We start from the raw sequence: 12440 nt of genomic DNA on the forward strand, positions 1-12440 counted from the left end.
TATCTCCCAGCATGTCCTTCGGCGATCAGTACAAGCTGGAAGTTGTAGTTTTGCAACCTGCTGGAGGCACACTGGTTACAAAATACTCAGTTAGATCTTAACTGAAGATCAGAAGAACAGAACTTAACTGAAGGTTTTCCAACCAGTGTGCCTCCAGCTGTTGCAAAATACAACTCCCAGCATTTCTGGACAGCCACTGACTGTCCATGCACGATCTGTCAGTGCATGTTGGGAGTTGTAGTTTTGCGACAGCTGGAGGGTTGCCCCCCCCCCCATGTGAAGGTACAGGGTACATTCACACGGGCAGGTTCACAGTGAGTTTCCTGCTTCAAGTCTATTGTACAACAGTGTTTCCAAAACGTAGTCTCCAGCTGTTGCAAAACAACAACTCCCAGCATTTCCGGACAGCCACTGACTGTCCAGGCATGCTGGGAGTTTGGCAACAACTGTAGGCACCCTGTATTGTATATGTGAATCAATATGTTATTTATTTGGAATGTCCATTTTCCTTATAAGCAGATAGTTTAAGTTTAAAACAAAGAGCAAAACAAGTTTGTTTAAAAAATGCAACATTTGCAAATTTTTCATCAAATTTGGGAATTTTTCACCAAGAAATTATGCATGTATCGACAAAATTTTACCACTACCATAAAGTAGAATATGTCACGAAAAAACTATCTCGGAATCAGGATGAAAAGTAAAAGCATCTAAGAGTTATTAATGCTTAAAGTGAGAGTGGTCAGATGTGCAAAAAATGGCTGGGTCCTTAAGGTAAAAATGGGCTGCGTCCTTAAGGGGTTGCTTTTTAAGAGGGGGGATTTACAAAAAGCCAACATGTATTTAAAATAATGTTGTTTTTATAGCTCATGTTGTTATTTACACAGCCATACCAAATATAGGTGATTAGACTGCCTATTGATTGCAGGTATAATACACTGCAGTACAGATTTGTATGTGCTAGCTGTGTGTAACACCCAAAAAATAAATAAAAATAAAATCACCGACTTGAGCTATCGTTATTAGTGTACACAAAGTAGGAGTCACCGAAAACACTAATACTTTACTTAAGTATTAGTGTTTTCGGTGACTCCTGCTGTGTGTAACACCCAACTACTTTCTGTCATTGTGCTCCCCTCTATATGCAGATTATCCCAGTATGGGATGGGTTAAAAACATGATACCAAAAATTAGACCCATGATGGTAAATCAGATAAATTATAACTATGCATGTCAGGTACTTAGCAATCTCTTTCTCAGCTGTGATAAAGGAAACTATCTAAACATGCAGTCATGCCTTTGTGATATTGTGATTATCAAGTCGTCGTCATCAAGTCGCCGCGCACGCGGTCCCGTCATCCAATAGGAGCGGTGTGCGCAGCGATGTGATGACAGCGATGGAGAGCAACGTTCCCGGCCAGCAGAGACGGTCCGGAGTAGCGGGGACACCGCGGGAACGCTACGACAGCGATGGAGGGCGACATCCAGGGCAGCGCTAATGGTCCGGAGCGACGGGGAGAGGTGAGTATAACTTTCTATTCTTTTCATTACACGGATCCCTCAACATGTGATGGTTTCAACAAACAATGGTTCATTTGGAATGAATTACCATTGTATGTTGAGGGACCACTGTATTGTGTATCTTGCCTCTTCTATGAAGTCCTTACTGCTAAAAAGCAGGCGAGCTGACTGCCGTACAGATTACCCGCACAATAGTATTGCAGTTTACAGTATGAGCATTCTAAATATTGCTTATACAAGTCCCCCTTAAAGAGGCAACATAGAGGAGGCACCAGTCTGAGATGCAGTTAGAGTTTAGTAAGAAGTGGACCCATGAAATAGCAATCCAATTGTCACAGCAAATGTTCCGATTTGCATTGCGGGAAGTGCCCGCATGCGAATAGTGGCCTGTTCATTACCTGCTGTTGCCCAGCTCTCTGGTTCCCTGCACACGCATCCCAGGTCCTAGCTTCGCCCGATTTAAAGTGCACCACTAATTGGTGCCTGCTCCTTCCCATATGTTATTTAAGCCAGCTCCTTCCCCTCTTCCCTGACAGAACTTCAGTGCCCCTAGCCTGAGATTAAGCATTCCCTATTGCCTGTTTGCCTTACCCGCTACGTTATTTGACTATGCACCTTTGCCTCCTGCCTTGATCATCTGCTAAGTCCAACTATGCCTCTGCCTCATCCATCTGTGCCTCATCTTGCCCAGCAACCTGTGTGGTTGAGTCGTATCAGGGGTAGCGACCTGGGTGTTGCCTGCTGCAGCAAGCCCATCCTGCCTTGCGGTGGGCTCTGGTGAAGACCACGGCACCTTAGACTCCGCTTCCCGATACGGCCCGTGTCATCTGCCACACAGGTCAAAGAATTCACACCCAGCATTGTTACCGCCAGATCCGGCCATGGATCCCATTGGGGTTCCTCTGCCTGATAATCCGTATCTCACTTATATCGTGGTACTCCAGTCGCAGCAGTTGACCCAGCAGGCACAACTGTTAAGCCAATTGTACGCCTTGATGCAGCAGTTGCTATCTGCTCAACAACAACCGCAGCAGCCACAGCCTCCTCCTGCTCCATTGTTGCCTCTCGCACCTGCAGTCATCTCGGGATCTAAGCCCGGTTTTTCTCTTCCTGAGAAGTATGGAGGGGATTCAAAGTCTTGCCCATTTGAGGCCTAAATTAGGGACTTGCATAGGGGTGGACATAGGGGTATTCTACTCCAGTGATTCCCAAACAGGGTGCCTCCAGCAACAGCTGGAGGCTCCGTTTTGGAAACAGTGGAGTACCAGACGATTTTTATTTTTATTGGGGAGGGGAGGGGGGCTGTGTAGGGGTATGTGTATATGTAGTGTTTTTTACTTTTTATTTTATTTTGTGTTAGTGTAGTGTAGTGTTTTTAGGGTACAGTCACACGGGCGGGGGTTCACAGTAGTTTCTCGCTGGCAGTTTGAGCTGCGGCAGAAAATTTGCCGCAGCTCAAACTTGCAGCCAGATACTTACTGTAAACCTCCGCCCATGTGAGTGTACCCTGTACGTTCACATTGGGGAGGGGGGGGACATCCAGCTGTTGCAAAACTACAACTCCCAGCATGCGCTGACAGACTGTACATGATGAGAGTTTTAGTTTTGCAACAGCATTAGGCACACTGGTTATGTATCACTGAGTTTGTGACCTAACTCTAACTGTTTTACAACCAGTGTGCCTCCAGCTGTTGCAAAACTACATCTCCCAGCATGTATGGTGCATGCTGGGAGTTGTAGTTTGCAACAGCTGTAGGCACACCGGTCGTGAAACACTGAGTTAGGTTAAAAAAAACTCTGAGTTTCACAACCATTGTTCCTTCAGCTGTTGCAAAACTACAACTCTCAGCAGTCACCGACAGCCAACGGGCATGCTGGGAGTTGTAGTTATGCAACCAGCAGATGCACCACTACAACTCCCAGCATGCACTTTAGCTGTTTGTGCAAGCTGGGAGTTGTAGTTATTCAACAGCTGAAGGTACACTTTTCCATAGAAAAAATATGCATCCAGCAGTTGCAAAACTATAAGTCCCAGCATGCCCATAAGGGAATGCTGGCAGTTGTGGTGGTCTGCCTCCTGCTGTTGCATAACTACAGCTCCCCGCATGCCCTTTTTGCATACTGGGAGCTGTTGCTAAGCAACAGCAGGAGGCTGTCAATCACCTCCAATTGCTGCTCCACGCCACCGCACACAGGTCAGTCCCTCGTCGTCACCACCGCTCCTGGGGCCCCGATCCCAGCAGGGACGCCGGGGATCGGGGTCCCCAGCTGCCGGGGTCCACGTCCCGTGCCCGCTCACGTCCTCCGGAAGAGGGGCGGAGCAGGTTGCAGGAGTGACACCCGCAGCAGGTGCCCTGATTGGTCGGCCGGCAAACCGGCCGACGAATCAGGGCGATCGTGAGGTGGCACCAGTGCCACCTCACCCCTGCTGGCTATGGCTGTTTGGGGCCGTCAGCCAGTAATTCCGGGTCACCGGGTCACTGGAGACCCGATTGACCCAGAATCGCCGCAGATCGCTGGGCTGAATTGTCCAGCGATCTGCGGCCATCGCCGACATGGGGGGACATAATGACCCCCCTGGGCGATATGCCACGATGCCTGCTGAACGATTTCAGCAGGCATCCGTCTCGGATCCCCAACCGGCTAGCAGTGGGGACCGGAATTCCCACGGGCGTATGGATACGCCCTGCGTCCTTAACCCCTTAAGGACGCAGGACGTAAATGTACGTCCTGGTGAGGTGGTACTTAACGCACCAGGACGTACATTTACGTCCTAAGCATAACCGCGGGCTTCGGAGCGATGCCCGTGTCATGCGCGGCTGATCCCGGCTGCTGATCGCAGCCAGGGACCCGCCGGCAATGGCCGACGCCCGTGATCTCGCGGGCGTCCGCCATTAACCCCTCAGGTGCCGGGATCAATACAGATCCCGGCATCTGCGGCAGTTCGCGATTAAAATGAACGATCGGATCGCCCGCAGCGCTGCTGCGGGGATCCGATCATTCATAACGCCGCACGGAGGTCCCCTCACCTTCCTCCGTGCGGCTCCCGGCGTCTCCTGCTCTGGTCTGTGATCGAGCAGACCAGAGCAGCAGATGACCGATAATACTGATCTGTTCTATGTCCTATACATAGAACAGATCAGTATTAGCAATCATGGTATTGCTATGAATAGTCCCCTATGGGGACTATTCAAGTGTAAAAAAAAATGTAAAAAAATGTAAAAGTAAAAGAAAAAAAAAGTGAAAAATCCCCTCCCCCAATAAAAAAGTAAAACGTCCGTTTTTTCCTATTTTACCCCCAAAAAGCGTAAAAAACATTTTTTATAGACATATTTGGTATCGCCGCGTGCGTAAATGTCCGAACTATTAAAATAAAATGTTAATGATCCCGTACGGTGAACGGCGTGAACGAAAAAATTTTTTAAAAGTCCTAAATTCCTACTTTTTTAATACATTTTATTAAAAAAAAATTATAAAAAATGTATTAAAAGTTTTTTATATGCAAATGTGGTATCAAAAAAAAGTACAGATCATGGCGCAAAAAATGAGCCCCCATACCGCCGCTTATACAGAAAAATAAAAAAGTTATAGGTCATCAAAATAAAGGGATTATAAACGTACTAATTTGGTTAAAAAGTTTGTGATTTTTTTTAAGCGCAACAATAATATAAAAGTATATAATAATGGGTATCATTTTAATCGTATTGACCCTCAGAATAAAGAACACACGTCATTTTTCCATAAATTGTACGGCGTGAAAACGAAACCTTCCAAAATTAGCAAAATTGCGTTTTTCGTTTTAATTTCCCCACAAAAATAGTATTTTTTGGTTGCGCCATACATTTTATGATATAATGAGTGATGTCATTACAAAGGACAACTGGTCGCGCAAAAAACAAGCCCTCCTACTAGTCTGTGGATGAAAATATAAAAGAGTTATGATTTTTAGAAGGCGAGGAGGAAAAAATGAAAACGTAAAAATTAAATTGTCTGAGTCCTTAAGGCCAAAATGGGCTGAGTCCTTAAGGGGTTAAGGACTCGGAATGCAGGGCGTATCCATACACCCTGCATCCTGAAGAGGTTAATGAGTAAATAAAGGTTATATTTTATTTTGGTTAGGGTTCCTGAGATTTTTGAATTTAGTCCCAGGAAAGCGAAAGCCTGAATGGGAATTTGAGACAGACTTTCAAGAGAGGACTTTCTAGTCATATCAAGGATGTCCTCGCTGCCCAGGAATTGCCATCTATCCTAAATGAACTTATACAGTTGGCATTTCGGATTGATATCCGTTTCTCTGAACGACATGAGGAACTGCGTCAAGAAAGGGGGTCTGCATGACCTCTGAGCTTTCCTCGCCTGGCACCTGTCTTCCAGTAACCACTGCAACCTTCTATGTTGCCTCCCGCAGTGGAGGCTATGCAGGTGGACCGGTCTCGTCTGACCCATCAGGAAAGAACTTGCCGATGAGCTGAGAATCTTTGCCTCTACTGTGCCACTGCAGATCATTTCCTCAGAGATTTCCTCTGCATCCACAGTCATTCCACTGCTTAATCTACTACAACATATGTTGGAAACAATGGCTGGTCAGGGCACTGGAGACGTGCCGCCTACATCTCACGGCCACATGAGCCTTGTGGGGGCTGAACTGGAGGATGAGGGGCACAGTGGAGCACAGGTTAGGTTTTGTGAGATGGGCGGTTTTTCTAGTCATCTGACAGGAGAGGAGGAGCAGTAGCAGCTAGAGGAACTAGAGGGTTATGAGGAAGGCAAGACAGAGGACCCAGACACACCGTGACAGTATGCAATGGAGGTGGGGGCAGGGAGTCCCTCCAAGTCACTTGCAAAAATGGCACGATGCATGCTCACTTGCTTGCGTAGCGACTGCCAAATTGTCCCCATTCAGCAGCGGGATGACTTCTGGCTCTCCACCTTATTGGACCCTCGCTTCCGGCACAAAATGGGGGCCTTTTTTACACCCACTGAGAGGGAGGACAAACTGACCTACTACAGAGACATCCTTCGCAATCAGTTGACCGATGCCTCTCTACGCCATTGTCCATCCTCTGGCAGGTCTGACTCGGGGGGCCCTCTGCGCTCACCTTCCACTGCCATGGCTGCTGGGGAGGGGTGGGGTGGCAGGAGCAGTACCAGCTCCATCAGCAGCAGCCTGAGTCTACAGTCGCATAGTGAAGCAACTCATTAGCAGCAGGTAGACCTCGAGCAGGACCTGAACCAGCAAGTGGTGGCATATCTTGACATGACCATGCCAACACACCTTGAAGATACGCTGGACTTCTGGGCAGCCAAATTTGATTTGTGGCCGCAACTAGCAGAGTTTGCCCTGGAAAAGCTGTCCTGCTCGGCCAGTAGTGTGCCATGTGAGCGGGTGTTTAGTGCGGCGGGGGCCATAGTAACCCCAAGAAGAACTTGTCTGTCCACGAAAAATGTGGAGAGACTGACCTTTGAGAAGATGAATCAGGCATGGGTCAGCCAGGATTTCCACCCACCAATGCCAGATGCATCAGAGTAGATTGACCATGGTGACACACCAACACTTCACAAATGTGCATAGTGCTAAACATATTTAAGGTGCTGCTCTCCAGTTACAGACATTCCTCGGCAACAGACCACAAGTATGTATTGAGAATATGCATTAGCTTAAACTTTACTTTTCTTAGGATAAAATATATGTACCCAATTAATTTTTTTAAATCAAATGAAAGGAAAGGTGTGCAAAAAACACCATGTGCCCCCTACACCACCAAGTATTGATGTGATGCAAAGACCTCTTAAAGGTGGAAGGGAACAACGTATGGTCCATTGTAACTAGGGGGGGTGAAAACTTCCCCTTTAACCCCTTAAGGACGCAGCCCATTTTCACCTCTAGGACGCAGCCCTTTTTTACACATCTGACCACTGTCATGTTAAACATTAATAACTCTGGAATGCTTTTAATTATCAATCTGATTCCGAGATTGTTTTTTCGTGACATATTCTACTTTAACATAGTGGTAAATTTTTGTGGTAACTTGCATTCTTTCTTGGTGAAAAATCCCCAAATTTGATGAAAAAAATGAACATTTTGCATTTTTCTAAATTTGAAGCTCTCTGCTTGTAAGGAAAATGGATATTCCCAAAAATTTTTTGGGTGATTCACATATACAATATGTCTACTTTATCATTGCATCATAAAATTTATGTTTTTTTACTTTTGGAAGACATCAGAGGGCTTCAAAGTTCAGCAGCAATTTTCCAATTTTTTCACAAAATTTTCAAACTCGCTATTTTTCATGGACCAGTTCAGGTTTGAAGTGGATTTGAAGGGTCTTCTTATTAGAAATACCCCATAAATGATCCCTGTTATAAAAACTGCAGCCCCCAAAGTATTCAAAATGACATTCAGTAAGTGTTTTAACCCTTTAGGTGTTTCACAGGAAAAGCAGCAAAGTGAAGGAGAAAATTCAAAATCTTCATTTTTTACACTTGCATGTTCATGTAGACCCAATTTTTGAATTTTTACAAGGGTAAAAGGATAAAATGTATACTTCAATTTGTAGCCCAATTTCTCTCGAGTAAGCACATACCTCATATGTCTATGTAAATTGTTCGGTGGGCGCAGTAGAGGGCTCAGAAGCGAAAGAGCGACAAGGGGATTTTGGAGAGTACGTTTTTCTGAAATGGTTTTTGGGGGGCATGATGCATTTAGCAAGCCCCTATGGTGACAGAACAGCAAAAAAAAACACATGGCATACCATTTTGGAAACTAGACCCCTTGAGGAACGAAACAAGGAATTAAGTGAGCCTTAATACCCCACAGGTGTTTCACGACTTTTGCATATGTAAAAAAAAAAAAAAAAAATTTTTTTACCAAAAATGCTTGGTTTAGCAAAAATTTTACATTTTAAAAAAAAGGTAATAGCAGAAAATACCTCCCAAAATTTGACGCCCAATTTCTCCCGATTCAGAAAACACCCCATATGAGGATGAAAAGTGCTCTGCTGGCGCACTACAGGTCTCAGAAGAGAAGGAGTCACATTTGGCTTTTTGGAAGCAAATTTTGCTCTGGGGGCATGCCGCATTTAGGAAGCCCCTATGGTGCCAGGACAGCAAAAAAAAGACCACATGGCATACAATTTTAGAAACTAGACCCCTTGGGGAACGTAACAAGGGGTAAAGTGAACCTTAATACCCCACAGGTGTTTCACGACTTTTGCATATGGAAAAAAAAAAAAATTTTTACACTAAAATGCTTGTTTTCCCCCAAATTTTTAATTTTTACAAGGGATAATAGCAGAAAATACTCCCCAAAAATTTGTAACCCCATCTCTTCTGAGTATGGAAATACCCCATAAGTGGACGTGAAGTGCACTGGGGGCGAACTACAATGCTCAGAAGAGAAGGAGCATCATTGAGCTTTTGGAGAGAGAATTCTGGCATGTGCATTTACAAAGCCCCCCCCCCCCCCCCCCCCGTGGTGCCAGAACAGTGGACCCCCCCACATGTGACTCCATTTTTAAAACTACACCCCTCACAGAATGTAATAAGGGGTGCAGTGAGAATTTACACCCCACTGGCATTTGACGGATCTTTGGAACAGTGGGCTGTGCAAATTAAACATTTTATTTTTCATTTTCACAGACCCCTGTTTCAAAGATCTGTCAGACACCTGTGTGGTGTAAATGCTCACTATAGCCCTTGTTACATTCCGTTAGGGGTGTAGTTTCCAAAATGGGGTCACATGTGGGTATTTATTGTTTTGCGCTTATGTCAGAACCGCTGTAAAATCAGCCACCCCTGTGCAAATCACCAATTTAGACCTCAAATGTACATGGTGCACTCTCTACTTCTGAGCCTTGTTGTGCGCCCGCAGAGCACTTTGCACCCACATATGGGGTATCTCCGTGCATTACAAATTTTTGGTGCTTTTTTTCTTTTACCGCTTGTGAAATTTTAAAGTATGGGGCAACACCAGTATGTTAGTGTACAAAAATGTTTTTTTTTTTTTACACTAACATGCTGGTGTAGACCCCAACTTTACCTTTTCACAAGGGGTAAAAGGAGAAAAATCTGTAAGGCAATTTCTCCCGAGTACGGCGATGTTTCCCCTGGTAGGGAAACACTGACTTTTAGTATTTTTCTTTACCTGCTCTGGCCGGCCCCCGCAACGGGAGCCGACCAGAGCAGATAAGCATTGCTTTTGCGATATATCGTGCAGCCCGGCCGGGAACTCTGCAATTCTACCCCGAGCGTGACTCGGGGTTACCGATCCTGGCAGGGAAAATTAACCCCGAGTCACGCTCAAGAATACCGCTCAGGAGGTTAAAAGGGCAGCCCCACACAGGAACCAATTCCTACTTCCATCTAAAAACACTGGGAAATATCAGTGATTGTAGGTGGAAATAGAAAGAAGTTCCTGTGTGAGGCTGCCCTTTTTAGGGTGAGTAACACTTGCCAAGAATGGAATTAATAATGTGAAAGTAGGGCCTTACAGGGGAAGTTTTTACCCCCACCGGTTACAATGGGCCATACATTCTTCCCTTCCACCTTTTAGAGGTCTTTGCATCACATCAATACTTGGTAGTGTAGGTTAGTGTTGCTCGCGAATATTCGCAATTCAAATTTTATTCGCGAATATCGCATATTTGCGAATTTGCGAATATTCGCGAATATAGCGCTATATATTCGTAATTACGAATATTCGTTTTTTTTTCACAGTACACATCACAGTGACCATCCCTCTCTGCTTCCAGCTTATGTGGTGTAAGAAGGCTCTAATACTACTGTGTGAGACTGGTGTGCGAATTTTCGCATGTGCGAAAATTTGCATATGCTAATTTTCACACATGCGAATTTTCTCCTATGTCAATTTTGTATATGCAAATTTTCGCATATGTTAATTTTCGCACACGTGAATATTCGAATATGCGCAAATAAAATGAGAATATTATGAATATGCGAATATTCGCGAATATGACGAATATTCGTCCATATATTCGCGAATATTCGCGAATTCGAATATGGCCTATGCCTATTGCACACCTTTCCTTTTGATTGTTTAAAATTTTTTTTTATTTGGGAGCGATTTATTTTATCATCAGCATATTTCTAAAACAAAGTTTTACGTAATGCATATCCTCAATACTTAATTGTGCACACTAACACTTTTACAAAATACACTGTTCTCTTCTGCCTACCTGCATCAGCTACTATTCTGATCCTGACACCCTCCTGATGGCACACATCTGATGCCAAGTTCTCCTTTTTTCACCCACCTTCATCACCGGGTACTGGTATTGCCACCCACCTCACCACTAGTGTTGCTCGCGAATATTCGCAATTCGAATATTATTCGCGAATTTTTTTCTTCACAGTACACATCACAGTGATCACCCCTCTCTGCTTCCAGCTTGTGTGGTGTAAAGAAGGCTGTAATACTACTGTGTGAGACTGGCGTGCGGAAATTCGCATATGCGAAAAGTAGCATATGCTAATTTTCGCATATGCGAATTTTCGCGTATGCTAATTTTGCGTATGCTAATATTCACATATGGTAATTTTCGCATACGCGAATTTTCGTATATGCGAAAATAAAACGAGAATATAACGAATATGCGAATATTCGCGAATATATGGCGAATATTCGTCCATATATTCGTGAATATTCGCGAATTCGAATATGGCCTATGCCGCTCAACACTACTCACCACTCCGGGTCACTTTCAGGACTCCTGGTGCTGCTGATGCCACCTCCAGGCTGTCTCATTCTGCCATGATATTTTCTCCTCATCTGATGCCAGCTCCAAGCTGTCTCATACTGCCACCATATGTTCTCCTCATGCTGCTGCCACCTCCAGACTGTGTCATTAAGCCACTATATGTTCTCCTCATGCTGGGGCCACCTCCAGGCTGTGTAATTGAGCCACTATTTGTCTCCTCATGCTTCTGCCACCCCCTGGCTGTGTCATTTAGCCACTATATGTTCTCCTTATGCTGCCACCAACTCCAGGCTTTGTCATTCAGCCACTATGTGGTCTCCTCATGCTGCTGCCAACTCCAGGCTGTGTCATTCAGCCACTATATGTTTTCCTTATGCTGCCGCTACCTCCATGCTGTGTCAATAAGCCACTATATGGTCTCCTCATGCTGCCGTCACCTCCAGCCTGTGTCATTCAGCCCCTATATGTTCTCATCATGCTCCCACCACCTCCAGGCTATGTCGTTCAGCCACTATAGGTTCACCTCATGCTGCTGCCAACTCCAGGCTGTGTCATTCAGCCACTATGTTGTTTCCTCATGCTGCCAGAAACTCCAGGCTTTGTCATTCAGCCACTAAATGCTGCCGCCAACTCCACGCTGGGTCATTCAGCCACTTGTGGGCTCCTCATGCTGCCACCAACTCTAGGCTGTGTCATTTAGCCACTATATGGTCGCCTCATGCTGCTGCCTACTCCAGGCTGTGTCATTCCATCACTATATGGTCTCCAAATGTTGCCGCCAACTCCTGGCTGTGTCATTCAGCCACTATATGTTTTCCTCATGCTGCCGCCAACTCCTGGCTGTGTCATTCAGCCATTAAATCATCTCCTCATGCTGCCGCCAACTCCAGGCTCTGTCATTCAGCCACTATATGCTGCCGCCAACTCCAGGCTGTGTCATTCAGCCACTATGTGGTCTCCTCATGCTACCGCCAACTTCAAGCTGTGTCATTCAGCCACTATGTGTTCTGCTCATGCTGCGGCAAATTCCAGGCTGTGTAATTTAGCCACTATATGCTGCCGCTTACTCTAGGCTGTGTCATTCAGTCACTATTTGATCTCCTCATGCTGCCGCCAACTGCAGGCTGTATCATTTAGCCACTATGTGGTCTCCTCATGCTACCGCCAACTTCAAGCTGTGTCATTCAGCCACTATGTGTTCTACTC

This window comes from Hyla sarda, chromosome 5, assembly GCF_029499605.1.
Source record: "Hyla sarda isolate aHylSar1 chromosome 5, aHylSar1.hap1, whole genome shotgun sequence".
Lineage (NCBI taxonomy): Eukaryota > Metazoa > Chordata > Amphibia > Anura > Hylidae > Hyla > Hyla sarda.